A 27,695-nucleotide genomic window follows, 5' to 3' on the forward strand; every position below is an offset into this window, starting at 1 on the left:
CACTGACAAGTAACATTTAGTATAAAGGTCCCAGTAATTAGCCTGTTCTGGGGATATCACATTCCCTGAGGTAGATCATATGTTTATTAAGGCCAAGGATAAATAATTCATAACGGGCACCGTCAGAGTATAGGTATTAGATACACATCACATCAGAGTATAGCTAGTAGATACACATCCCATCAGAGTATAGCTAGTAGATACACATCACATCAGAGTATAGCTAGTAGATACACATCCCATCAGAGTATAGCTAGTAGATACACATCCCATCAGAGTATAGCTAGTAGATACACATCCCATCAGAGTATAGCTAGTAGATACACATCCCATCAGAGTATAGCTAGTAGATACACATCCCATCAGAGTATAGCTAGGTAGTAGATACACATCCCATCAGAGTATAGCTAGTAGATACACATCCCATCAGAGTATAGCTAGTAGATACACATCCCATCAGAGTATAGCTAGTAGATACACATCCCATCAGAGTATAGCTAGGTAGTAGATACACATCCCATCAGAGTATAGCTAGGTAGTAGATACACATCCCATCAGAGTATAGCTAGTAGATACACATCCCATCAGAGTATAGCTAGTAGATACACATCCCATCAGAGTATAGCTAGTAGATACACATCACATCAGAGTATAGCTAGTAGATACACATCACATCAGAGTATAGCTAGTAGATACACATCACATCAGAGTATAGGTAGTAGATACACATCCCATCAGAGTATAGCTAGGTAGTAGATACACATCCCATCAGAGTATAGCTAGTAGATACACATCCCATCAGAGTATAGCTAGGTAGTAGATACACATCCCATCAGAGTATAGGTAGTAGATACACATCCCATCAGAGTATAGCTAGTAGATACACATCCCATCAGAGTATAGCTAGGTAGTAGATACACATCCCATCAGAGTATAGCTAGGTAGTAGATACACATCCCATCAGAGTATAGGTAGTAGATACACATCCCATCAGAGTATAGCTAGTAGATACACATCCCATCAGAGTATAGCTAGTAGATACACATCCCATCAGAGTATAGCTAGTAGATACACATCCCATCAGCTCATTCTGACAGGGTAAATCAAGATAGTGCTAGGATACAGCTACACCTGGGAACACACACACACACACACACACAGTGAGACAAGGAGAGGAGACAGTAACAGGCAGTGAGACAAGGAGAGGAGAGGTAAGAGTAACAGGCAGTGAGACCAGGAGAGGAGAGGAGACAGTAACAGGCAGTGAGACCAGGAGAGGAGACAGTAACAGGCAGTGAGACAAGGAGAGGAGAGGAGACAGTAACAGGCAGTGAGACCAGGAGAGGAGACAGTAACAGGCAGTGAGACCAGGAGAGGAGACAGTAACAGGCAGTGAGACCAGGAGAGGAGAGGAGACAGTAACAGGCAGTGAGACAAGGAGAGGAGAGGAGACAGTAACAGGCAGTGAGACCAGGAGAGGAGACAGTAACAGGCAGTGAGACCAGGAGAGGAGACAGTAACAGGCAGTGAGACCAGGAGAGGAGTCTAGTCACAGAGCTATCACAACAACCCTGAGTCTAGTCACAGAGCTATCACAACAACCCTGAGTCTAGTCACAGAGCTATCACAACAACAACCCTGAGTCTAGTCACAGAGCTATCACAACAACCCTGAGTCTAGTCACAGAGCTATCACAACAACAACCCTGAGTCTAGTCACAGAGCTATCACAACAACCCTGAGCCTAGTCACAGAGCTATCACAACAACCCTGAGTCTAGTCACAGAGCTATCACAACAACCCTGAGCCTAGTCACAGAGCTATCACAACAACAACCCTGAGTCTAGTCACAGAGCTATCACAACAACAACCCTGAGTCTAGTCACAACAACAAAACAAGGTCATTGACAGTGACACCCTCTCTCTCTGTGTGTCTGTCTGTCTAATATGGGAGGCCTTCTGAATAAAATAGAACATACAGTCTATCTATAGCCTGGTCCCAAATGTTTGTGCTGTATAACCCACTTTTATGGTTGATTTCATGGCTAATGTATGGCATGAATGACCATGGGAACACTAGGCTAATCTAGCTATACACGGTGTGGGAACAGATTGGGAGAGACTATAGATTCATTGACACATGCAGATCCAGTGTTGTTAGATAACATTAGTTGTGAAGTGACAGCCCTGACACCACAGCTGTACTGTCTGAAACTTAGTGGCCTGGGGTAACCAGGCTAAACTTAGTGGCCTGGGGTAACCAGGCTAAACTTAGTGGCCTGGAGTAACCAGGCTAAACTTAGTGGCCTGGGGTAACCAGGCTAAACTTAGTGGCCTGGGGTAACCAAGCTAAACTTAGTGGCCTGGAGTAACCAGGCTAAACTTAGTGGCCTGGAGTAACCAGGCTAAACTTAGTGGCCTGGGGTAACCAAGCTAAACTTAGTGGCCTGGAGTAACCAGGCTAAACTTAGTGGCCTGGGGTAACCAAGCTAAACTTAGTGGCCTGGGGTAACCAGGCTAAACTTAGTGGCCTGGGGTAACCAAGCTAAACTTAGTGGCCTGGGGTAACCAAGCTAAACTTAGTGGCCTGGGGTAACCAGGCTAAACTTAATCAGTCTGTGAGTTGCCTGGGTTATCCAGGCTAAACTTAATCACTTAGTCTGTTAGTGCATCCCAAAAGGCACCCTATTCCCTATACTGCATACTTTTGACCACACTTCAGTGCTCTATATAGGGTGCCATTAGGGATGCAGCCTGTGAGTGGCCTTGGGTAAACTGACTGAGCAAACAGTTAACTGCAGTTAAATAAGGCCAAGAATTAGATATCATTTTAGGGCACTCTCTTCTTTATTAGGTAGTCCGTTGGCAGGACAACAGGGAAGAAGGAAATCAACTTGAGACTGCAGCTTCTATATTTTTTAAATCTTTTTTTCCCCCCCTAAAGTATGAAAAACTCCACACAACATCAAACGTTATTAAAAAGCCAATTAGGGACAATTATAGTCATCTTTTTTCTTCTTCTTCTAAAAAGAAAAGGAGTAGGACAGACCCACAGTTTATTAGAGAGGAGGAGAGGAGGAGAGGAGGAGAGGAGTAGGGCAGTCCCACAGTTTATTAGATAGGAGGAGAGGAGGAGAGGAGGAGAGGAGGAGAGGAGGAGAGGAGTAGGGCAGTCCCACAGTTTATTAGATAGGAGGAGAGGAGGAGAGGAGGAGAGGAGGAGAGGAGTAGGGCAGTCCCACAGTTTATTAGATAGGAGGAGAGGAGGAGAGGAGGAGAGGAGGAGAGGAGTAGGGCAGTCCCACAGTTTATTAGATAGGAGGAGAGGAGGAGAGGAGGAGAGGAGGAGAGGAGTAGGGCAGTCCCACAGTTTATTAGATAGGAGGAGAGGAGGAGAGGAGGAGAGGAGGAGAGGAGTAGGGCAGTCCCACAGTTTATTAGATAGGAGGAGAGGAGAGGAGGAGAGGAGGAGAGGAGGAGAGGAGGAGAGGAGTAGGACAGACCCACAGTTTATTAGAGAGGAGGAGAGGAGGAGAGGAGGAGAGGAGGAGAGGAGTAGGGCAGTCCCACAGTTTATTAGATAGGAGGAGAGGAGGAGAGGAGGAGAGGAGGAGAGGAGGAGAGGAGGAGAGGAGGAGAGGAGTAGGGCAGTCCCACAGTATATTAGATAGGAGGAGAGGAGGAGAGGAGGAGAGGAGGAGAGGAGGAGAGGAGTAGGACAGACCCACAGTTTATTAGAGAGGAGGAGAGGAGGAGAGGAGGAGAGGAGGAGAGGAGTAGGGCAGTCCCACAGTTTATTAGATAGGAGGAGAGGAGGAGAGGAGGAGAGGAGGAGAGGAGGAGAGGAGTAGGGCAGTCCCACAGTTTATTAGATAGGAGGAGAGGAGGAGAGGAGGAGAGGAGGAGGGCAGTCCCACAGTTTATTAGATAGGAGGAGAGGAGGAGAGGAGGAGAGGAGGAGGGCAGTCCCACAGTTTATTAGATAGGAGGAGAGGAGGAGAGGAGGAGAGGAGGAGAGGAGTAGGGCAGTCCCACAGTTTATTAGATAGGAGGAGAGGAGGAGAGGAGGAGAGGAGGAGGGCAGTCCCACAGTTTATTAGATAGGAGGAGAGGAGGAGAGGAGGAGAGGAGTAGGGCAGTCCCACAGTTTATTAGATAGGAGGAGAGGAGGAGAGGAGGAGGGCAGTCCCACAGTTTATTAGATAGGAGGAGAGGAGGAGAGGAGTAGGGCAGTCCCACAGTTTATTAGATAGGAGGAGAGGAGGAGAGGAGGAGAGGAGTAGGGCAGTCCCACAGTTAATTAGATAGGAGGAGAGGAGGAGAAGAGGAGAGGAGTAGGGCAGTCCCACAGTTTATTAGATAGGAGGAGAGGAGGAGAGGAGGAGATGAGTAGGGCAGTCCCACAGTTTATTAGATAGGATGAGAGGAGGAGAGGAGGAGAGGAGGAGAGGAGGAGAGGAGTAGGGCAGTCCCACAGTTTATTAGATAGGAGGAGAGGAGGAGAGGAGGAGAGGAGGAGGGCAGTCCCACAGTTTATTAGATAGGAGGAGAGGAGGAGAGGAGGAGAGGAGGAGAGGAGGAGAGGAGGAGAGGAGGAGGGCAGTCCCACAGTTTATTAGATAGGAGGAGAGGAGGAGAGGAGTAGGGCAGTCCCACAGTTTATTAGATAGGAGGAGAGAAGGAGAGGAGGAGAGGAGGAGAGGAGGAGAGGAGGAGAGGTGAAGAGGAGTAGGGCAGTCCCACAGTTTATTAGATAGGATGAGAGGAGGAGAGGAGGAGAGGAGGAGAGGAGGAGGGCAGTCCCACAGTTTATTAGATAGGAGGAGAGGTGGAGAGGAGGAGAGGAGGAGGGCAGTCCCACAGTTTATTAGATAGGAGGAGAAGAGGAGAGGAGGAGAGGAGGAGAGGAGGAGAGGAGGAGAGGAGGAGGGCAGTCCCACAGTTTATTAGATAGGAGGAGAGGAGGAGAGGAGGAGAGGAAGAGAGGAGGAGGGCAGTCCCACAGTTTATTAGATAGGAGGAGAGGAGGAGAGGAGTAGGGCAGTCCCACAGTTAATTAGATAGGAGGAGAAGAGGAGAGGAGGAGAGGAGGAGGGCAGTCCCACAGTTAATTAGATAGGAGGAGAGGAGGAGAGGAGGAGAGGAGGAGAGGAGGAGGGCAGTCCCACAGTTAATTAGATAGGAGGAGAGGAGGAGAGGAGGAGGGCAGTCCCACAGTTTATTAGATAGGAGGAGAGGAGGAGAGGAGGAGAGGAGGAGGGCAGTCCCACAGTTAATTAGATAGGAGGAGAGGAGGAGAGGAGGAGGGCAGTCCCACAGTTTATTAGATAGGAGGAGAGGAGGAGAGGAGGAGAGGAGGAGGGCAGTCCCACAGTTAATTAGATAGGAGGAGAGGAGGAGAGGAGGAGGGCAGTCCCACAGTTAATTAGATAGGAGGAGAGGAGGAGAGGAGGAGAGGAGGAGAGGATGAGGGCAGTCCCACAGTTTATTAGATAGGAGGAGAGGAGGAGAGGAGGAGAGGTGGAGAGGAGTAGGGCAGTCCCACAGTTTATTAGATAGGAGGAGAGGAGGAGAGGAGGAGAGGAGGAGAGGAGGAGGGCAGTCCCACAGTTTATTAGATAGGAGGAGAGGAGGAGAGGAGGAGAGGAGGAGAGGAAGAGAGGAGGAGAGGAGGAGGGCAGTCCCACAGTTTATTAGATAGGAGGAGAGGAGGAGAGGAGGAGAGGAGGAGGCCAGTCCCACAGTTTATTAGATAGGAGGAGAGGAGGAGAGGAAGAGAGGAGGAGAGGAGGAGGGCAGTCCCACAGTTTATTAGATAGGAGGAGAGGAGGAGAGGAGGAGAGGAGGAGGCCAGTCCCACAGTTTATTAGATAGGAGGAGAGGAGGAGAGGAGGAGAGGTGGAGAGGAGTAGGGCAGTCCCACAGTTTATTAGATAGGAGGAGAGGAGGAGAGGAGGAGGGCAGTCCCACAGTTTATTAGATAGGAGGAGAGGAGGAGAGGAGGAGAGGAGGAGGGCAGTCCCACAGTTTATTAGATAAGAGGAGAGGAGGTGAGGAGGAGGGCAGTCCCACAGTTTATTAGATAGGATGAGAGGAGGAGAGGAGGAGAGGAGGAGAGGAGGAGGGCAGTCCCACAGTTTATTAGATAGGAGGAGAGGAGGAGAGGAGGAGAGGAGTAGGGCAGTCCCACAGTTTATTAGATAGGAGGAGAGGAGGAGAGGAGGAGAGGAGGAGAGGAGGAGGGCAGTCCCACAGTTTATTAGATAGGAGGAGAGGAGGAGAGGAGGAGAGGAGGAGGGCAGTCCCACAGTTAATTAGATAGGAGGAGAGGAGGAGAGGAGGAGAGGAGGAGGGCAGTCCCACAGTTTATTAGATAGGAGGAGAGGAGGAGAGGAGGAGAGGTGGAGAGGAGTAGGGCAGTCCCACAGTTTATTAGATAGGAGGAGAGGAGGAGAGGAGGAGGAGGAGGAGAGGAGGAGAGGAGGAGAGGTGGAGAGGAGGAGAGGAGGAGGGCAGTCCCACAGTTTATTAGATAGGAGGAGAAGAAGAGAGGAGGAGAGGAGGAGAGGAGGAGGGCAGTCCCACAGATTATTAGATAGGAGGAGAGGAGGAGAGGAGGAGAGGAGGAGAGGTGGAAAGGAGGAGGGCAGTCCCACAGTTTATTAGATAGGAGGAGAGGAGGAGAGGAGGAGAGGAGGAGAGGAGTAGGGCAGTCCCACAGTTTATTAGATAGGAGGAGAGGAGGAGAGGAGGAGAGGAGGAGAGGTGGAGAGGAGTAGGGCAGTCCCACAGTTTATTAGATAGGAGGAGAGGAGGAGAGGAGGAGAGGTGGAGAGGAGTAGGGCAGTCCCACAGTTTATTAGATAGGAGGAGAGGAGGAGAGGAGGAGAGGAGGAGAGGAGGAGGGCAGTCCCACAGTTTATTAGATAGGAGGAGAGGAGGAGAGGAGGAGAGGAGGAGAGGAGGAGGGCAGTCCCACAGTTTATTAGATAGGAGGAGAGGAGGAGAGGAGGAGGGCAGTCCCACAGTTTATTAGATAGGAGGAGAGGAGGAGAGGAGGAGAGGTGGAGAGGAGTAGGGCAGTCCCACAGTTTATTAGATAGGAGGAGAGGAGGAGAGGTGGAGAGGAGGAGGGCAGTCCCACAGTTTATTAGATAGGAGGAGAGGAGGAGAGGAGGAGAGGAGGAGAGGAGGAGGGCAGTCCCACAGTTTATTAGATAGGAGGAGAGGAGGTGAGGAGGAGGGCAGTCCCACAGTTTATTAGATAGGAGGAGAGGAGGAGAGGAGGAGAGGAGGAGGGCAGTCCCACAGTTTATTAGATAGGAGGAGAGGAGGAGAGGAGGAGAGGAGTAGGGCAGTCCCACAGTTTATTAGATAGGAGGAGAGGAGGAGAGGAGGAGAGGAGGAGAGGAGGAGGGCAGTCCCACAGTTTATTAGATAGGAGGAGAGGAGGAGAGGAGGAGAGGAGGAGGGCAGTCCCACAGTTAATTAGATAGGAGGAGAGGAGGAGGGCAGTCCCACAGTTTATTAGATAGGAGGAGAGGAGGAGAGGAGGAGAGGTGGAGAGGAGTAGGGCAGTCCCACAGTTTATTAGATAGGAGGAGAGGAGGAGAGGAGGAGAGGAGGAGAGGAGGAGAGGAGGAGGGCAGTCCCACAGTTTATTAGATAGGAGGAGAGGAGGAGAGGAGTAGGGCAGTCCCACAGTTTATTAGATAGGAGGAGAGGAGGAGAGGAGGAGAGGAGGAGAGGAGGAGGGCAGTCCCACAGTTATTAGATAGGAGGAGAGGAGGAGAGGAGGAGAGGAGGAGAGGAGGAGAGGAGGAGGGCAGTCCCACAGTTTATTAGATAGGAGGAGAGGAGGAGGGCAGTCCCACAGTTAATTAGATAGGAGGAGAGGAGGAGAGGAGGAGAGGAGGAGAGGAGGAGGGCAGTCCCACAGTTTATTAGATAGGAGGAGAGGAGGAGAGGAGGAGAGGTGGAGAGGAGGAGAGGAGGAGAAGAGGAGAGGAGGAGAGGAGGAGGGCAGTCCCACAGTTAATTAGATAGGAGGAGAGGAGGAGAGGAGGAGAGGAGGAGGGCAGTCCCACAGTTTATTAGATAGGAGGAGAGGAGGAGAGGAGGAGAGGAGGAGAGGAGGAGGGCAGTCCCACAGTTTATTAGATAGGAGGAGAAGAGGAGAGGAGGAGAGGTGGAGAGGAGTAGGGCAGTCCCACAGTTTATTAGATAGGAGGAGAGGAGGAGAGGAGGAGGGCAGTCCCACAGTTTATTAGATAGGAGGAGAGGAGGAGAGGAGGAGAGGAGGAGGGCAGTCCCACAGTTTATTAGATAAGAGGAGAGGAGGTGAGGAGGAGGGCAGTCCCACAGTTTATTAGATAGGATGAGAGGAGGAGAGGAGGAGAGGAGGAGAGGAGGAGGGCAGTCCCACAGTTTATTAGATAGGAGGAGAGGAGGAGAGGAGGAGAGGAGTAGGGCAGTCCCACAGTTTATTAGATAGGAGGAGAGGAGGAGAGGAGGAGAGGAGGAGAGGAGGAGGGCAGTCCCACAGTTTATTAGATAGGAGGAGAGGAGGAGAGGAGGAGAGGAGGAGGGCAGTCCCACAGTTAATTAGATAGGAGGAGAGGAGGAGAGGAGGAGAGGAGGAGGGCAGTCCCACAGTTTATTAGATAGGAGGAGAGGAGGAGAGGAGGAGAGGTGGAGAGGAGTAGGGCAGTCCCACAGTTTATTAGATAGGAGGAGAGGAGGAGAGGAGGAGAGGAGGAGAGGAGGAGAGGAGGAGAGGTGGAGAGGAGGAGAGGAGGAGGGCAGTCCCACAGTTTATTAGATAGGAGGAGAAGAAGAGAGGAGGAGAGGAGGAGAGGAGGAGGGCAGTCCCACAGATTATTAGATAGGAGGAGAGGAGGAGAGGAGGAGAGGAGGAGAGGTGGAAAGGAGGAGGGCAGTCCCACAGTTTATTAGATAGGAGGAGAGGAGGAGAGGAGGAGAGGAGGAGAGGAGTAGGGCAGTCCCACAGTTTATTAGATAGGAGGAGAGGAGGAGAGGAGGAGAGGAGGAGAGGTGGAGAGGAGTAGGGCAGTCCCACAGTTTATTAGATAGGAGGAGAGGAGGAGAGGAGGAGAGGTGGAGAGGAGTAGGGCAGTCCCACAGTTTATTAGATAGGAGGAGAGGAGGAGAGGAGGAGAGGAGGAGAGGAGGAGGGCAGTCCCACAGTTTATTAGATAGGAGGAGAGGAGGAGAGGAGGAGAGGAGGAGAGGAGGAGGGCAGTCCCACAGTTTATTAGATAGGAGGAGAGGAGGAGAGGAGGAGGGCAGTCCCACAGTTTATTAGATAGGAGGAGAGGAGGAGAGGAGGAGAGGTGGAGAGGAGTAGGGCAGTCCCACAGTTTATTAGATAGGAGGAGAGGAGGAGAGGTGGAGAGGAGGAGGGCAGTCCCACAGTTTATTAGATAGGAGGAGAGGAGGAGAGGAGGAGAGGAGGAGAGGAGGAGGGCAGTCCCACAGTTTATTAGATAGGAGGAGAGGAGGTGAGGAGGAGGGCAGTCCCACAGTTTATTAGATAGGAGGAGAGGAGGAGAGGAGGAGAGGAGGAGGGCAGTCCCACAGTTTATTAGATAGGAGGAGAGGAGGAGAGGAGGAGAGGAGTAGGGCAGTCCCACAGTTTATTAGATAGGAGGAGAGGAGGAGAGGAGGAGAGGAGGAGAGGAGGAGGGCAGTCCCACAGTTTATTAGATAGGAGGAGAGGAGGAGAGGAGGAGAGGAGGAGGGCAGTCCCACAGTTAATTAGATAGGAGGAGAGGAGGAGGGCAGTCCCACAGTTTATTAGATAGGAGGAGAGGAGGAGAGGAGGAGAGGTGGAGAGGAGTAGGGCAGTCCCACAGTTTATTAGATAGGAGGAGAGGAGGAGAGGAGGAGAGGAGGAGAGGAGGAGAGGAGGAGGGCAGTCCCACAGTTTATTAGATAGGAGGAGAGGAGGAGAGGAGTAGGGCAGTCCCACAGTTTATTAGATAGGAGGAGAGGAGGAGAGGAGGAGAGGAGGAGAGGAGGAGGGCAGTCCCACAGTTTATTAGATAGGAGGAGAGGAGGAGAGGAGGAGAGGAGGAGAGGAGGAGGGCAGTCCCACAGTTTATTAGATAGGAGGAGAGGAGGAGGGCAGTCCCACAGTTAATTAGATAGGAGGAGAGGAGGAGAGGAGGAGAGGAGGAGAGGAGGAGGGCAGTCCCACAGTTTATTAGATAGGAGGAGAGGAGGAGAGGAGGAGAGGTGGAGAGGAGGAGAGGAGGAGAAGAGGAGAGGAGGAGAGGAGGAGGGCAGTCCCACAGTTAATTAGATAGGAGGAGAGGAGGAGAGGAGGAGAGGAGGAGGGCAGTCCCACAGTTTATTAGATAGGAGGAGAGGAGGAGAGGAGGAGAGGAGGAGAGGAGGAGGGCAGTCCCACAGTTTATTAGATAGGAGGAGAAGAGGAGAGGAGGAGAGGAGGAGAGGAGGAGGGCAGTCCCACAGTTTATTAGATAGGAGGAGAAGAGGAGAGGAGGAGAGGTGTGGTGGAATAGCAGTGGGTTGGATTCAGACCCACGCTCACACAGGACAGGTAGGCTACATGTATTCTGAAGGCAGCGGCTTTTAGTTCACCAGTCCACAATACTAAGAATATTATAATTGTTACAAAATGAACGACCCAAATCCCTCAAAGTGAAAACCCCCAGTGCAAGTAACGTTGTCAGGCCAGTACGCCACAGTAATCCTGAGGAGCACAGAAGACAATATAATCACAGGTTAACTCACAGAGGAAGCATCCACACCTTGGTTCAAAAAATACTCCTCTCAAACACTTTTGAGCTTTTTACTTAAAGTAGAACTTGCAGTGTTTTAACGACTTTGCAGATATAAAACAAACAATCATATCAGTAAATAAATATCAAATTCTCAGTTTATGCTACAAAAACTTTAGCTTTAGGTTTTAAAAACAGGTTCTATCTGACAAACAATTATATGATGCAGAGTAAGGTAGTGTTGTCAGAATAGATGGATGCAGTTCAGTGCATGATTCATATAATTCACCAATACAGTCCTTGGTAGTACAAAACATACTGCTATCAGGTTGTAAATCCCAGCTGGCCTGGTACATTGTTTACTGTTGGTAGTCCAAAACATACTGCTATCAGGTTGTAAATCCCAGCTGGCCTGGTACATTGTTTACTGTTGGTAGTCCAAAACATACTGCTATCAGGTTGTAAATCCCAGCTGGCCTGGTACATTGTTTACTGTTGGTAGTCCAAAACATACTGCTATCAGGTTGTAAATCCCAGCTGGCCTGGTACATTGTTTACTGTTGGTAGTCCAAAACATACTGCTATCAGGTTGTAAATCCCAGCTGGCCTGGTACATTGTTTACTGTTGGTAGTAGAAAACATACTGCTATCAGGTTGTAAATCACAGCTGGCCTGGTACATTGTTTACTGTTGGTAGTCCAAAACATACTGCTATCAGGTTGTAAATCCCAGCTGGCCTGGTACATTGTTTGCTGCCTCCATTCAGGATGCACCATTTCAGTTTCAATGACTCAATATTTTAGGCAAAAACGGATGCATGTAACTAAGACTGGGACTGTCAATACAATCAAACTAGCAAGGGCAATGATCACAAGTCAGTTATAACGTGGCTAATAGGCTAGCGTATTTATTTATGTGACATGCTAAAAACACTGAACCTAACGTTAGCTAGATAGCTAGCAGCTAGGAGGATGTCATGCCATTGGAGGAGAGGGTGAATGACTAACCTTTTTCCACTCATATTGTTTTTCAGTGGCTGTACACAGCTAGAGATGCAGGTGTCATTTGGTTAGCTATCAAGAACTTGAATGACTGTTATCCAATTAGCATATCCTTAGCATTCGCAAAATCACATTGGCTATCGGATTTCAGCGCACTCTCGTTAGTGTGCCAGAGCACACTAATAACTGAACACCTGCTGAATGTATATATATTTTTTTTTTACCTGTTTACCTGACCACACGACTGAACAGTAGTCCAGGTGTGACAAAACTAGGGCCTGTAGGACCTGCCTTGTTGATAGTGTTGTTAAGAAGGTAGAAACTAGGGCCTGTAGGACCTGCCTTGTTGATAGTGTTGTTAAGAAGGTATAAACTAGGGCCTGTAGGACCTGCCTTGTTGATAGTGTTGTTAAGAAGGTAGAAACTAGGGCCTGTAGGACCTGCCTTGTTGATAGTGTTGTTAAGAAGGTAGAAACTAGGGCCTGTAGGACCTGCCTTGTTGATAGTGTTGTTAAGAAGGTAGAAACTAGGGCCTGTAGGACCTGCCTTGTTGATAGTGTTGTTAAGAAGGTAGAAACTAGGGCCTGTAGGACCTGCCTTGTTGATAGTGTTGTTAAGAGGGTAGAAACTAGGGCCTGTAGGACCTGCCTTGTTGATAGTGTTGTTAAGAAGGTAGAAACTAGGGCCTGTAGGACCTGCCTTGTTGATAGTGTTGTTAAGAAGGTAGAAACTAGGGCCTGTAGGACCTGCCTTGTTGATAGTGTTGTTAAGAAGGTAGAAACTAGGGCCTGTAGGACCTGCCTTGTTGATAGTGTTGTTAAGAAGGTATAAACTAGGGCCTGTAGGACCTGCCTTGTTGATAGTGTTGTTAAGAAGGTATAAACTAGGGCCTGTAGGACCTGCCTTGTTGATAGTGCTGTTAAGAAGGTAGAAACTAGGGCCTGTAGGACCTGCCTTGTTGATAGTGTTGTTAAGAAGGCAGATCAACACTTTATTATAGACAGACTTCTCTCCATATCTTAGCTACTGTTGTATCAGCATGTTTTGACCAAGACAGTTTACAATCCAGGGTTACTCCAAGCAGTTTAGTCACCTCAATTTGCTCAAGTTCCACATGATTTATTACAAGATTTTGTTGAGGTTTAGGGTTTAGTGAATGATGTCCCAATTACAATGCTTTTAGTTTTAGAAATATTCAGGACTAATTTATTCCTTTCCACCCACTCTGAAACTAACTGCAGCTATTCGTTAAGTGTTGCAGTCATTTCAGTCGCTGTAGTACAGTAGCTGACATTTACAGTATAGTGTTGAGTCACCCACATACATAGAAACATTGGCTTTGCTCAAATTACCTAATTCTACCTGGATTATGTTGGAGAGGCTTCCAACAAAGAACACCCTATCTCTCTGTATCTCTCTCTGTATCTCTCTCTGTATTTCTCTCTCTCTCTGTGTATTTCTCTCTGTATTTCTCTCTTTCTCTCTACCTCTGGATCTATATCTTTGTATATCCCTGTTTGGAAGATGTCTGGAGAAGTCCCATACAGATCATGTACATGAGAATACAATGGGTTTTCAGAAACAGGAACCTGAGGGATTATGGTCCTGTAAACTAAACATCTTCTTCGACCCGTTTTGAAGAGATAACACAGTGCCACCGACGCGGCCCAAGGACTGAGGGCTCTCCTTCTCCGTGGCCGACGTGAGTAAAACGTTTAAGCGTATGTCACGTCCAGACCAGCAGAGGGTGTAATTGTATTAGTTTTGGTCAGGACGTGGCAGGGTTTTTGTGTTATGTGTTAGTTAATTGGGGTTGGACTCCCAATTGAAGGCAGGTGTGTTGAGTTGCCTTTGATTGGGAGTCCTATATAGTAGTGTGTGTTTTTCTTTGGGGTTGTGGGTAATTGTTTCTTGTTTAGTGTGTTTGCACCTGACAGGACTGTTGGCTGTTAGTTTTCTCAGTTTGTTTTGTTATAGTGTTCTTTCTATAAAATTCAAGATGACGAACACTAACTCTGCTGCATTTTGGTCCTTTCCTGAAGACAGCCCTTACAAAATTACCCACCAAACTTGGACCAAGCAGGAGAGGAACGAGGAGGAAGGATGGACGTGGGCGGTGATAAGGATGAGCGTTTCCAGGGCTTTGGAAGAGTTAAGTAAACTCGAGAGGCAGCCCCAATAATTTTTTTGGGGGGGCACAAGGGCAGTTTTGCGGGGCAAGAATGGAGCCCCAGGCCAGCTTCCCGCACTAGCCCTGAGGTGTGTCAGCCCAGTCTGACTCGGCCTGTTCCCGCTCCCCGCACTATCCCTGAGGTGCGTGTCTCCAGGCTGGCACGTCCAGTACCAGCTCCACGCATCAGGCGTCTAGTGTGTCAGCCCAGCCTCGCCAGTCAGGAGCTGCCAGAGCTGCCTGCCAGTCAAGAGTCGCCAGAGCTGCCCGCCAGTAAGGAGTCGCCAGAGCTGCCCGCCAGTCAGGAGTTGCTAGAGCCGCCCGCTAGTCAGGAGCTGCCAGAGTGGCCCGTCTGCCCGGAGATGCCAGAGTGGCCCGTCTGCCCGGAGATGCCAGAGTGGCCCGTCTGCCCGGAGATGCCAGAGTGGCCCGACTGCCCGGATCAGTCAGAGTGGCCCGACTGCCCGGATCAGTCAGAGTGGCCCGACTGCCCGGATCAGTCAGAGTTGCCCGACTGCCCGGATTAGTCAGAGTGGCCCGTCTGCCCGGAGCTGCCAGAGTGGCCCGTCTGCCCGGGGCTACCAGAGTGCCCTGCCTGTTCGGAGATGCCAGAGTGGCCCGACTGCCCGGATCAGTCAGAGTGGCCCGTCTGCCCAGAGCTGCCAGAGTGGCCCGCCTGTTCGGGGCTGCCAGAGTGCCCTGCCTGTTCGGAGCTGCCAGAGTGGCCCGTCAGTCAGAATCTGCCAGAGTGGCCCGTCAGTCCGGCCCAGCCCGAGTGGCCCGCCTGTCCTTCGGCCCAGCCCGAGTGGCCCGCCTGTCCTCCGGCCCAGCCCGAGTGGCCCGCCTGTCCTCCGGCCCAGCCCGAGTGGCCCTCCTGTCCTCCGGCCCAGCCCGAGTGGCCCTCCTGTCCTCCGGCACAGCCCGAGTGGCCCTCCTGTCCTCCGGCCCAGCCCGAGTGGCCCTCCTGTCCTCCGGCCCAGCCCGAGTGGCCCTCCTGTCCTCCAGCCCGAGTGGCCCACCTGTCCTCCGGCCCAGCCCGAGTGGCCCGCCTGTCCTCCGGCCCAGCCAGAGTGGTCCGTCTGCCAGGGTCAGCCCGAGTGGCCCGTCTGCCCGGCGCAGCTATCGGCGCCACCGAAGTGGACGACGCCGAAGGTGGAGCGAGGTTCACGTCCCGCACCTGAGCCACCTCCAGGATAGGTGGGTTGGGGGAGGGAGGGTGGGTGGAGCACAGTGCCGTCGTTGAAGGCAGCCACCCTCCCTTCCCTCCCTTATTGTTTAGGGGGTATTGGTTTTGTTGGGGTATTGGGGATTATTTGCGTTTTCTTTTTTAAGGTGCATTCCGGGGTCTGCACCTTTAGGGGGGGGGGTACTGTCACGTCCTGACCAGCAGAGGGCGTAATTGTATTAGTTTTGGTCAGGACGTGGCAGGGTTTTTGTGTTATGTGTTAGTTAATTGGGGTTGGACTCCCAATTGAAGGCAGGTGTGTTGAGTTGCCTTTGATTGGGAGTCCTATATAGTAGTGTGTGTTTTTCTTTGGGGTTGTGGGTAATTGTTTCTTGTTTAGTGTGTTTGCACCTGACAGGACTGTTGGCTGTTAGTTTTCTCAGTTTGTTTTGTTATAGTGTTATTTCTATAAAATTCAAGATGACGAACACTAACTCTGCTGCATTTTGGTCCTTTCCTGAAGACAGCCCTTACAGCGTATTAATCCTTGCAAGACTGCCGGCCCAGACGGCATCCCTAGCCCCGTCCTCAGAGCATGCGCAGACCGGCTGGCTGGAGTGTTTACGAACATATTCAATCTCTCCCTATCCTAGTCTGCAGTCCCCACTTCCTTCAAGATGTCCACCATTGTTCCTGTATGCAAGAAAGCAAAGGTAACTGAACTAAATGACTATCACCCCATAGCACTCACTTCTGTCATCATGAAGTGCTTTGAGAGGCTAGTTAATAAGGATCATATCAAATCTACCTTACCCAACACCCTAGACCCACTTCAATTTACTTACCGCCCCAATAGAGTCACAGACGATGCAATCGCCATCGTACTGCACACTGCCCTATCCCATCTGGACAAGAGGAATACTATAGCTCAGCATTCAACACCATAGTACCCTCCAAGCTCATCATTAACTTCACTAGGGTAGGGGGCAGCATTCGGAATTTTGGATGAAAAGTGTGCCCAAATTAAACTGCCTCCTACTCAGGCCCAGAAGCTAGGATATGCATGTTATTGGCAGATTTGGATAGAAAACACTCTAAAGTTTCCAAAACTGTTACAATAATGTCTGTGAGTATAACAGAACTGATATGGCAGGAGAAAACCTGAGGAAAATCCATCCAGGAAGTACTATTATTTTGAAAGGCTGTTTTTCCATTGAAAGCCTATCCACCATACAAAGACTTAGGACCCAGGTCACGATCTCTATGGCTTCTTCGACATGTGGCCAGTCTTTAGGCATTGTTTCAGGCTTTTACTCTGAAAAATGAGGGAGATACAGCACTTTCAATGAGTGGACAGTGTACATTTCCAGACATGAGTCCAGCGCGTGATCAGGAGAGCGCCTTTCTTGTTTCTCCTTTTCTACTGATGAAGCTTTTGTCCGGTTGAAACATTATTGATTATTTATGACAAAAACAACCTGAGGATTGATTTTAAACATTGTTTGACATGTTTCTACAAACTTTTATTGTACTTTTTTGACTTTTCGTCTGGAGTGCGCTTACTGCCTTTGGATTACTGAACTAAACGCACCAACAAAACTGAGGTTTTTGGACATAAAGAGGGACATTATCGAACAAAACAAACATTTATTGTGTAACATGGAGTCCTGGGAGTGCCACCAGATGAAGATCATCAAAGGTTAGTAATTCATTTAATCGCTATTTCTGACTTTTGTGAGTCCTCTCCTTGGCTGGAAAATGTCTGTATGGTGTTTTGTGGCTAGGCGCTGTCCTAACATAATCGCATGGTGTGCTTTCACCGTAAAGTCTTTTTGAAATCTGTCACAGCGGCTGGATTAACAAGAAGGGTATCTTTAATCCTATGTATAACACTTGTATCTTTCATCAATGTTTATGATGAGTATTTCTGTAATTTGATTTGGCTCTCTGCAATTTCACCGGATGTTATTTGAGACAATGCATTACTGAACATAACGCGACAATTTAAACTGAGGTTTTTGGACATAAAGAGGGACTTTATTGAATTTAACAAACATTTATTGTGTAACATGGAGTCCTAGGAGTGCCACCAGATGAAGATCATCAAAGGTTAGTGATTAATTTAATCGCTATTTCTGACTTTTGTGAGCCCTCTCCTTGGCTGGAAAATGTCTGAATGGTTTCTTGTGGCTAGGCGCTGTCCTAACATAATCGCATGGTGTGCTTTCACCGTAAAGTCTTTTTGAAATCAAACACTGTGGTTGGATTAACAAGAAGTTTATCTTTAAAATGGTGTATAATACTTTTATGTTTGAGGAATTTTAATAATGGGATTTCTGTTTGAATTTGGCGCCCTGCAATTTCACTGGCTGTTGTCGAGGTGGGACGCTAGCGTCCCAATTATACCAGAGAGGTTAAGCTCGGGGCCCTGTGTCTGATCCCCGTGCAACTGGGTCTTGGACTTCCTGATGGGCTGCCCCCAGGTGGTGAAGGCAGGAAGCAACACCCCCACTTTGCTGATCCTCAACACAGGGCAACAACACTGGCAGAGTGGGGCCAGGAAAAAAAACTCTCTCTCAACGTCAACAAAACAAAGGAACTGATCGTACACTTCAGGAAACATCAAAGGGAGCACTCCCCTATCCACATCGACGGGACCGCAATGGAGAAGGTGGAAAGCTTCAAGTTCCTTGGCGTACACATCACTGACAAACTGATATGGTCCACCCACACAGACAGTGTGGTGAAGAAGGCGCAACAGCGCCTCTTCAACTTCAGGATGCTGAAGAAATTTGTCTTGGCCTCTAAGAGCCCCAGAAACTTTTACAGATGCACAATTGAGAGCATCCTGTCGGGCTGTATCACCGCCTGATACGGCGAGTGCACCGCTCGCAACCGCAGGGCTCTCCAGAGGGTGGTACGGTCTGCCCAACGCATCAACGGGGGCACACTGCCTGCCCTCCAGGACACCTACAGCACCCGATGTCACAGGAAGGTCAAAAAGATAATCAATGACATCAACTTGTCACGTCTACTCCATCTCCTGAGTATACTGGCTCGTTGTTGCCAGTAAACTCATCATTACACACACTTGCCACCATCGTTAGGCGCACCTGTGCTTCATGAGACTCACCTGAACTCCATCACCTTCCTGATTACCTCCCCTATATCTGTCCCTCCCTTTGGTTCTTTCCCCAGGCGTTATTGATTATGTTTATATGTTTCATGTCTGTACGCTACTCGTGTTTCTTGTTTTGTACTATGCTCTATTTATTATTACATTTGCACTCCCTGTACTTGCTTTCCGACTCCCAGCGTACACGTTATAGATTAACGCTTCACCAAAGGGAAGCAACAGGGATTCTTTTTAAAAATGTTGTATTTTTACTGGTACGTCGGGTCTAAGGGCGGCTGCCGAAGCTACCGGGGATGCCCCAGCTGGCTCGACAGGTTCTCAAGCCTCGGTTGGCTCGTCAGTCTTTCACGCCTCAGTTGACTCCACAGGTGCCCATGCCTCAGCTGGCTCGACAAGTTCCCGCACCTTACTGGCTCTACAGGTTCCCGCGCCTTAGCAGAAACGATCGGCCTGATACTACGGACTGTCCCTCACACCTGCCACCATCGTTAGGTGCACCTGTGCTTCATGAGACTCACCTGAACTCCATCACCTTCCTGATTACCTCTCCTATATCTGTCACTCCCTTTGGTTCTTTCCTCAGGCGTCATTGATTATGTTTATATGTTTCATGTCTGTACGCTACTCGTGTTTCTTGTTTTGTTCCATATTTGTTTATTTATTAAATTCACTTCCTGTACTTGCTACCCGATTATTAGTGTACACGTTACACAACGACCCGAGCCACGGTCAGTACATCCCGCTAGCATCCAGAAGGCGAGGTCAGTACAGGTGCAACAAAGCTGGGACAGAGAGACTGAAAAACAGCTTCTATCTCAAGGCCATCAGACTGTTAAATAGCCATCACTAGCCGGCTTCCACCCAGTTACTCAACCCTGCACCTTAGAGGCTGCTGCCCTTCATACATAGAATGGAATCATGGAATCACTAGTCACTTGAATAATGTTTAAATACTGCTTTACTCATCTCATATGTATATACTGTATTCTATTCTTCTGTATTTAGTCAATGCCACTCCGACATTGCTCGTCCAAATATTTCTATATTTCTTAATTCCATTCTTTTACTTTGAGATTTGTGTATTGTTGTGAATTGTTAGATATTACTGCACTGTTGGAACTAGGAACACAAGCATTTCGAAACACCCGCAAGAACATCTGATAAATATGTGTATGTGACCAATAACATTTAATTTGATTTAAATGATGTTGTATGTTAATGAGAAAAGACAGATAACAGTGCCATGCTACTCTATAGTTCATTGACTATATAACTAGGGTGTTTAACTAAAGTACAAGCATACAGTATGAACGGACAGACAAAACATCCTTCTCTGACTGCTTGACCCTCAGCTGTATCCTTCCCTAGACCATTCTCTGATTCTGATCCTTCCCTGACTGCTTGACCCTCAGGGACAGTACACCCACACTGACATCGCATCACAAACTGACAAAAATCACAAACATATTGAACTCCTCCTACAGTACAATAGTAGTACCAGCACTCAACACTGACACCACAACTACTACAGGGAACTAGACTGTAGCCATGAGTCACTAAACATGCCTACTACAGGGAACTAGCCTCAAGCCCTCAGCCACTAAACACGCCTACTACAGGGAACTAGCCTGTAGCCATCAGTCACTAAACATGCCTACTACAGGAAACTAGCCTGTAGCCATCAGTCACTAAACATGCCTACTACAGGAAACTAGCCTGTAGCCATCAGTCACTAAACATGCCTACTACAAGGAACTAGCCTGTAGCCCTCAGTCACTAAACATGCCTACTACAGGGAACTAGCCTGTAGCCCTCAGTCACTAAACATGCCTACTACAGGAAACTAGCCTGTAGCCCTCAGTCACTAAACATGCCTACTACAGGGAACTAGCCTGTAGCCCTCTGTCACTAAACATGCCTACTACAGGGAACTAGCCTGTAGCCCTCAGTCACTAAACATGCCTACTACAGGGAACTAGCCTGTAGCCATCAGTCACTAAACATGCCTACTACAGGAAACTAGCCTGTAGCCATCAGTCACTAAACATGCCTACTACAGGTAACTAGCCTGTAGCCCTCAGTCACTAAACATGCCTACTACAGGGAACTAGCCTGTAGCCCTCAGTCACTAAACATGCCTACTACAGGGAACTAGCCTGTAGCCCTCAGTCACTAAACATGCCTACTACAGGAAACTAGCCTGTAGCCCTCAGTCACTAAACATGCCTACTACAGGAAACTAGCCTGTAGCCCTCAGTCACTAAACATGCCTACTACAGGGAACTAGCCTGTAGCCCTCAGTCACAAAACATGCCTACTACAGGGAACTAGCCTGTAGCCCTCAGTCACTAAACATGCCTACTACAGGGAACTAGCCTGTAGCCCTCAGTCACTAAACATGCCTACTACAAGGAACTAGCCTGTAGCCCTCAGTCACTAAACATGCATACTACAGGGAACTAGCCTCAAGCCCTCAGTCACTAAACATGCCTACTACAGGGAACTAGCCTCAAGCCCTCAGTCACTAAACATGCCTACTACAGGAAACTAGCCTGTAGCCATCAGTCACTAAACATACCTACTACAGAGAACTAGCCTGTAGCCATCAGTCACTAAACATGCCTACTACAGGGAACTAGCCTCAAGCCCTCAGTCACTAAACATGCCTACTACAGGAAACTAGCCTGTAGCCATCAGTCACTAAACATACCTACTACAGAGAACTAGCCTGTAGCCATCAGTCACTAAACATGCCTACTACAGGAAACTAGCCTGTAGCCATCAGTCACTAAACATGCCTACTACAGGGAACTAGCCTCAAGCCCTCAGTCACTAAACATACCTACTACAGGAAACTAGCCTGTAGCCCTCAGTCACTAAACATACCTACTATAGGGAACTAGCCTGTAGCCCTCAGTCACTAAACATGCCTACTACAGGGAACTAGCCTGTAGCCATCAGTCACTAAACATGCCTACTACAGGGAACTAGCCTCAAGCCCTCAGTCACTAAACATGCCTACTACAGGGAACTAGCCTGTAGCCCTCAGTCACTAAACATGCCTACTACAGGGAACTAGCCTGTAGCCCTCAGTCACTAAACATGCCTACTACAGGAAACTAGCCTGTAGCCCTCAGTCACTAAACATACCTACTACAGGAAACTAGCCTGTAGCCCTCAGTCACTAAACATACCTACTACAGGGAACTAGCCTGTAGCCCTCAGTCACTAAACATGCCTACTACAGGAAACTAGCCTGTAGCCCTCAGTCACTAAACATACCTACTACAGGGAACTAGCCTGTAGCCCTCAGTCACTAAACATGCCTACTACAGGAAACTAGCCTGTAGCCATCAGTCACTAAACATACCTACTACAGAGAACTAGCCTGTAGCCATCAGTCACTAAACACGCCTACTACAGGGAACTAGCCTGTAGCCCTCAGTCACTAAACATGCCTACTACAGGGAACTAGCCTGTAGCCCTCAGGCACTAAACATGCCTACTACAGGAAACTAGCCTGTAGACATCAGTCACTAAACATGCCTACTACAGGGAACTAGCCTGTAGCCCTCAGTCACTAAACATGCCTACTACAAGGAACTAGCCTGTAGCCCTCAGTCACTAAACATGCCTACTACAGAGAACTAGCCTGTAGCCATCAGTCACTAAACACGCCTACTACAGGGAACTAGCCTGTAGCCCTCAGTCACTAAACATGCCTACTACAGAGAACTAGCCTGTAGCCCTCAGTCACTAAACATACCTACTACAGGAAACTAGCCTGTAGCCATCAGTCACTAAACATGCCTACTACAGGGAACTACCCTGTAGCCCTCAGTCACTAAACATGCCTACTACAGGAAACTAGCCTGTAGCCATCAGTCACTAAACATGCCTACTACAGGAAACTAGCCTGTAGCCATCAGTCACTAAACATGCCTACTACAGGGAGAAAACATTTGTATATTGCTGTCTGATTCTGTGAGCAAGGAAGCAGCAGTGTTCTTGCCTTTGCACTTATTTAAAACACATGCAAAACATTTTACCACACTCACATTCATAAATGAAAACATAGGTCCTCTTTTCCTTAATTGAACTCCTAGGGTAGGTTCGACATGCACATTTACAAATAATGCTTTCTCTATCATAATGCTTTTTGCTTTACTCAATAGGGCCCTGAGATCTCCTCCTGCAACTGCCAATCAGAAACTGGCACACACATACACACACACACACACACACACACACACACACACACACACACACACACACACACACACACACACACACACACACACACACACGTAGCCTCTGGGTCTGTGATAGAACTGGTTAATGCAGAAAGCCCAGTGATATTACTTTCATAACACAGTTCCTGGTTTCGTCAACCAATGCCAACCAATCAACGTCTCACAACAAGGTATATGTATGGATGAAGCCACAGGGTGAGTATCATTTAGAAAAATGGCTGGTGTTGTCAGGGACATGTATGCAGGAGTAGATCTGACTCAACTGACGATAAGACAGAGAGAATCATACAGAAGAAATGAGTTAAGAGAGAATGTTAATGTTCTCTTCAGAATATATAGAACAGTCAATACCGTACCGAACTTGCATGTACTGTTATGCAGACCGAGAAACAAACCTGAAACGATGACTAGAATTCTCCGGACGCACATCAATGAGACTAACTTACGTGTGTCTCTACAGCTGACATCCAGAATGGAAACAAGATTGAGAAGAGTGGAGACAATATCAATTAGTGGGAATACAGATCAGTTGGAAACCTTATGTAACGCTTTCGCTGACCTGTTCACACCTGCTCTCAGGTACAATCCTCTGTCCTTTGAGTTTATTTTTTGACTTGTTGGATTTTTACATTCCAAGACAAATGTGACATTATAATGGGTTGGCTTGATAGATGTTGTAATATGTTAAAATAAAAGTTCCACCTGCAGTAGGTTAGTAATAAACTCGGTGTCATGTCACTCCTCAAAGTTAAGTGGTTATTATATCCATTGCTCTCTGTTTCCTCTCCATTTTACAGAGATGAGGAATAGGAGGCTGAAAATCAAGACATCAAAGAAGAAGAATAAGAAGAAAATGATGTCATAACACAACACGGATTCTCCTCTCATCTGATTTGAAAAATAATTCTACTCACTTTTTCTGTGTCAAAGCCATCTGCCTGTCTTAGAAAAACAATCAAAATCTGACCCACTGTTTCTAATGAGCATGTCATAATAAATCATATTTGATTGAGACAACTGTGTGATGATGATTTTTCATATCAGACAGAGTGGAAGAAATTATTTAATGACCTACTATGTTGTTTAATAAGACCTACTATGCTGTTTTACTTGGACAATTGTTAGTATTTTGCTGATACAGGCTTGTCATGTGACTTAGTCATAAGTCTGGGCATACAGATAAGAGCTGTTTGGGGTGCGACAAGCAGTATGTGACATCTTGTTTTCACTACTGTGTTGTGACATGGTACAGGTGGTATACAGAAGATAGCCCTATTTGGTAAAAGACCAAGTCCATATTATGGCAAGAACAGCTCAAATAAGCAAAGAGAAATGACAGTCCATGATTACGTTAAGACATGAAGGTCCATCTGGAAAATTTCAAGAAGTACAGTCGCAAAAACCATCAAGCGCTACAATGAAACTGTCTCTCATGAGGACCACCACATGAAAGGAAGACCCAGAGTTACCTCTGCTGCAGAGGATAAGTTCATTAGAGTTAACTGCACCTCAGATTCCAGACCAAATAAATGCATCACAGAGTTCAAGTAACAGACACATGTCAACATCAACTGTTCAGAGGAGACTGCGTGAATCAGGCCTTCATGGTAGAATTGCTGCAAATAAACCACTATTAAAAAACACCAATAAGAATAAGAGACTTGCTTGGGTCAAGAAGAAATACGAGCAATGGATATTAGACCGGTGGAAATCTGTCCTTTGGTCTGATGAATGTAGTGGTTATTTCTTTATCCTCAAATGAGGAGAGACAAACTTATCACACAAGTCAGAGTTATACTTAAACTAAATCTTTATTAACTTATTAATAAGGAAAGCAGGTCACACCACACACACAAGTGAATGATGTAAATGCTCTGCAATAACGATGGCTGGTTGACAAACCACCCTTAGATGATTCGTTGAGAGCCCCGACACAAAGAATACAAATATATTTTATAGCAAAGATACATGACAAACAACAGATGTATGGAATGGGTCACAAGGTAAGGATTTGTATGAATAAAATTATAACTCACAGCAGACAGAATCTGCTGTAAAGACTGTTCTCATTGTGTGGAAAGGTTCCCCTCCTCATTATCCATACCCGAGCCATCTCCACCTTGGTACCTCCCAGTACACAAACACCAACTCATGCTATGGAATGCGGTCTTTGGGTTTTATCACCAAAGGCATGGTAAATCCACTGTCAGCATTAACCCTTTCACACGTACCATCACACGGGGTGTGATCGTTCTACAGTGGTCCCTGAAGCGTACGATCACACCCCGTGTGATTAGAACACTCATTTAGAACGCTCATTTACAACAGCCAGTTTCGAATGACGCAACAATCAACATTTGAGCTGGCCACACTTTTTTCAGAAACTATTTACACAAACACAGTCCTTACAAAGTTATGTCCATAATGTGAGCAGTTTATTTTTGGATGCAATGTTGAGATATTCACAGAAGTATCTATAGCATAACACAATCATCCTAACCGGAAAAATGTAGGCTACATTTGTCCTAGCGCTGAGGAAAGATTGACGCAACACAAGCGGTCATATTTTCTAACTCTCGGCTGACATAAACTACACTATGAATTAGCTAATAGCAATGACTATGTACAATTAATCTCATCACGGGTGAGCTCACCGTTGATCAAAATAATTGAGTAAAACACTTTCTAGAAATCGAAAGTAATCCGACGATTAGTTTCAGCGCGCAGCCATGCTTTTTTACCTCACAGAAACCGAAGATAATAAGAGAAGACAAGATGAGTTTGGTCTGTTTATAGTATGCATGTTGAAGGGGTGTGGTCTACCATCATTCACATCCCACATTCACTTCCTGAAGTTCTCAAAAAATGAGTGAACCCTTACTCATCTCATTTTATTATAGCATCTTTGGTCCGACAGACGATCAAGTGAAACCCAGAATGCATTGTATGTCAACAAACATGGCTCCATACACAAAGCTGGAATTAGCTTAGCTCATCATAATCAGTACAACCTTCAAAACATTGTTTTACACACATACTATGCGCCCTTTACAATTTATGCAAAAATCGGAACGCATGATTTATCACGGGTAATTGAAAAACGTAAATAAAATAGTAAATATATCAATAATACCACACAAAACATTTTCTGATAGTGATTTATTGATACAAATGGCGGTGCAGGCAGTCAATCACGGTAACCTCTCACTCCCACTCTGAGCCATTCAGTGTTGTTGTTTATGTAACAATCACATTCTGGAATGGAGAGAACGTTCGAACATCACGTGCATAAAAAAACTCACGCTGGGGCGACCGTTAGAGATATTTGGAACTCACGCGTGAAAGGGTTAAGTCCCAGAGGCCCAACTCAGAAGACCAAGCGCAGATGAGAGTGTTCTAAGAACCCTATTCTATTCCATAAAACAACAATTTGATGCAATAACAGTATTGTGACATAATCTTGTAATTTTGTTCTCACATGAGTGCTTTTTTTGGTTCCAACCGCTGTGTCTTTGTGAGGTGCAGAGTAGGTGAATGGATGATCTCTGCATGTGGGGTTCCCACCATGAAGCATGGAGGAGGAGGAGGTGTGATAGTGTGGGGCATAGTTAACCAGCATGGCTACCACAGCATTCTGCAGCGATACGCCACTCCATCTGGTTTGCGCTTAATGGGACTATCATTTGTTTTTGAACAGGACAATAAACCAAAACACACCTCCAGGCTGTGTAAAGGCTATTTGACCAAGAAGGAAAGTGATGGAGTGCTGCATCAGATGACCTGGCCCTCCACAATCACCCGACCTCAACCCAATTGTGATGGTTTGGGATGAGTTGGACCGCAGAGTGAAGGAAAAGCAGCCAACAAGTGCTCAGCATATGTGGGGAAACTCCTTCAAGAACGTTGGAAAAGCATTCCTCATGAAGCTGGATTTGTTCATGTTTAGGCTGTTACAAATGTACTGATATAAGTGGATGCACGTGGCATTCTGGCAAATCTTAGACAAAACATCTTAGTTGTGCCTGTTGTTCACATGCGTATCTGCCCTCTCATTGGCTAGAATTTTCCCAGCTAATCTTGCCTCCTCCCTCCCACCTACCTTCCATCTTTGATTTCATGTATTGTACTTTTTGGTGGAGACCAACTTCAGCGCTGCACAATTTGCAGCCATTTCGGCAACGAAGGTGGTGACTCTACTTCCTCAGCGGGATTATTTTTATTGACTGCTGGGACACTTTTGGTTGCCTATGAATACAGTGTGAACTGGCAGAGTAAGTCCATTGGTTGTTACATCCTCTCGTCTTAGCTGTAGGAACACGCCTACAGTTTTCGTCATACTGTAGGAACACGTGTATGTGCATGCCTGGGTTCAGATACATTCAACACTCAAAGTGACCTCAAAGCTCATCACTAAGCTTAGGACCCTGGGGCTAAACACCTCCCTCTGCAACTGGATCCTGGCCTTCCTGACAGGCCGCCCCAAGGTGGTGAGGGTAGGAAACAACACATCCGCAACGCTGATCCTCAACACGGGGGCCCCTTAGCAGTGCGTGCTCAGCCCCCTCCTGTACTCCCTGTTCACCCACAGCTGCGTAGCCGCGCATGACTCCAACACCACCATTAAGTTCGCTGACGACACAACGGTGGTAGGCCTGACCATCGACGACGACGAGACAGCCTATAGGGAGGAGGTCAAAGACCTGGCAGTGTGGTGCCAGGACAACAACCTCTCTCTCAACGTCAGAAAGACAAAGGAGCTGATCGTGGACGACAGGAAAGTGAGGGTTGAGCACGCCCCTATTCACATCTACAAGGGTGTAGTGGAGTGCTTCAAGTTCCTCGGTGTCCACTAAGGATCTATCATGGTCCACACACACCAACACAGTCGTTAAGAGGGCACGACAACGCCTCTTCCCCCTCAGGAGGCTGAAAAGATCATCAAAAGGTTCTACAGCTGCACCATTTGAGAGCATCTTGACTTGCTGCATTACCGCTTAGTATGGTAAATTCTTGGCAACCAACCGCAAGGCACTGCAGAGGCTAGTGCGTACGACCCACTACATCACTGGGGCCGAGCTCGCAGGCCATCCAGGACCTCTATACCAGATGGTGTCAGACAAAGGGCCTAAAAATTGTCAGACTCCAGCCACCCAAGTCATAGACTGTTCTCTCTGTTACCGCATGGCAAGTCTGGAACCACCAGAC

General features: G+C 47.7%; 1 protein-coding gene and 1 long non-coding RNA gene across 15 annotated transcripts in view; one reads left to right on the forward strand and one right to left on the reverse strand.

The window, feature by feature from the left end:
- The window catches only part of LOC115201715 (calcium-activated potassium channel subunit alpha-1), a 192,796-nt gene that overhangs the window by 101,421 nt on the left and 63,680 nt on the right, over positions 1–27,695 (reverse strand). The window lies entirely within an intron of this gene.
- Positions 22,524–23,507, forward strand: LOC115201717 (uncharacterized). The gene is made up of 2 exons (XR_003879797.1): positions 22,524–23,069; positions 23,288–23,507. It is a non-coding gene; the product is annotated as an uncharacterized LOC115201717 (long non-coding RNA).

Source organism: Salmo trutta, chromosome 10 (genome assembly GCF_901001165.1).
Source record: "Salmo trutta chromosome 10, fSalTru1.1, whole genome shotgun sequence".
Taxonomy (NCBI): domain Eukaryota; kingdom Metazoa; phylum Chordata; class Actinopteri; order Salmoniformes; family Salmonidae; genus Salmo; species Salmo trutta.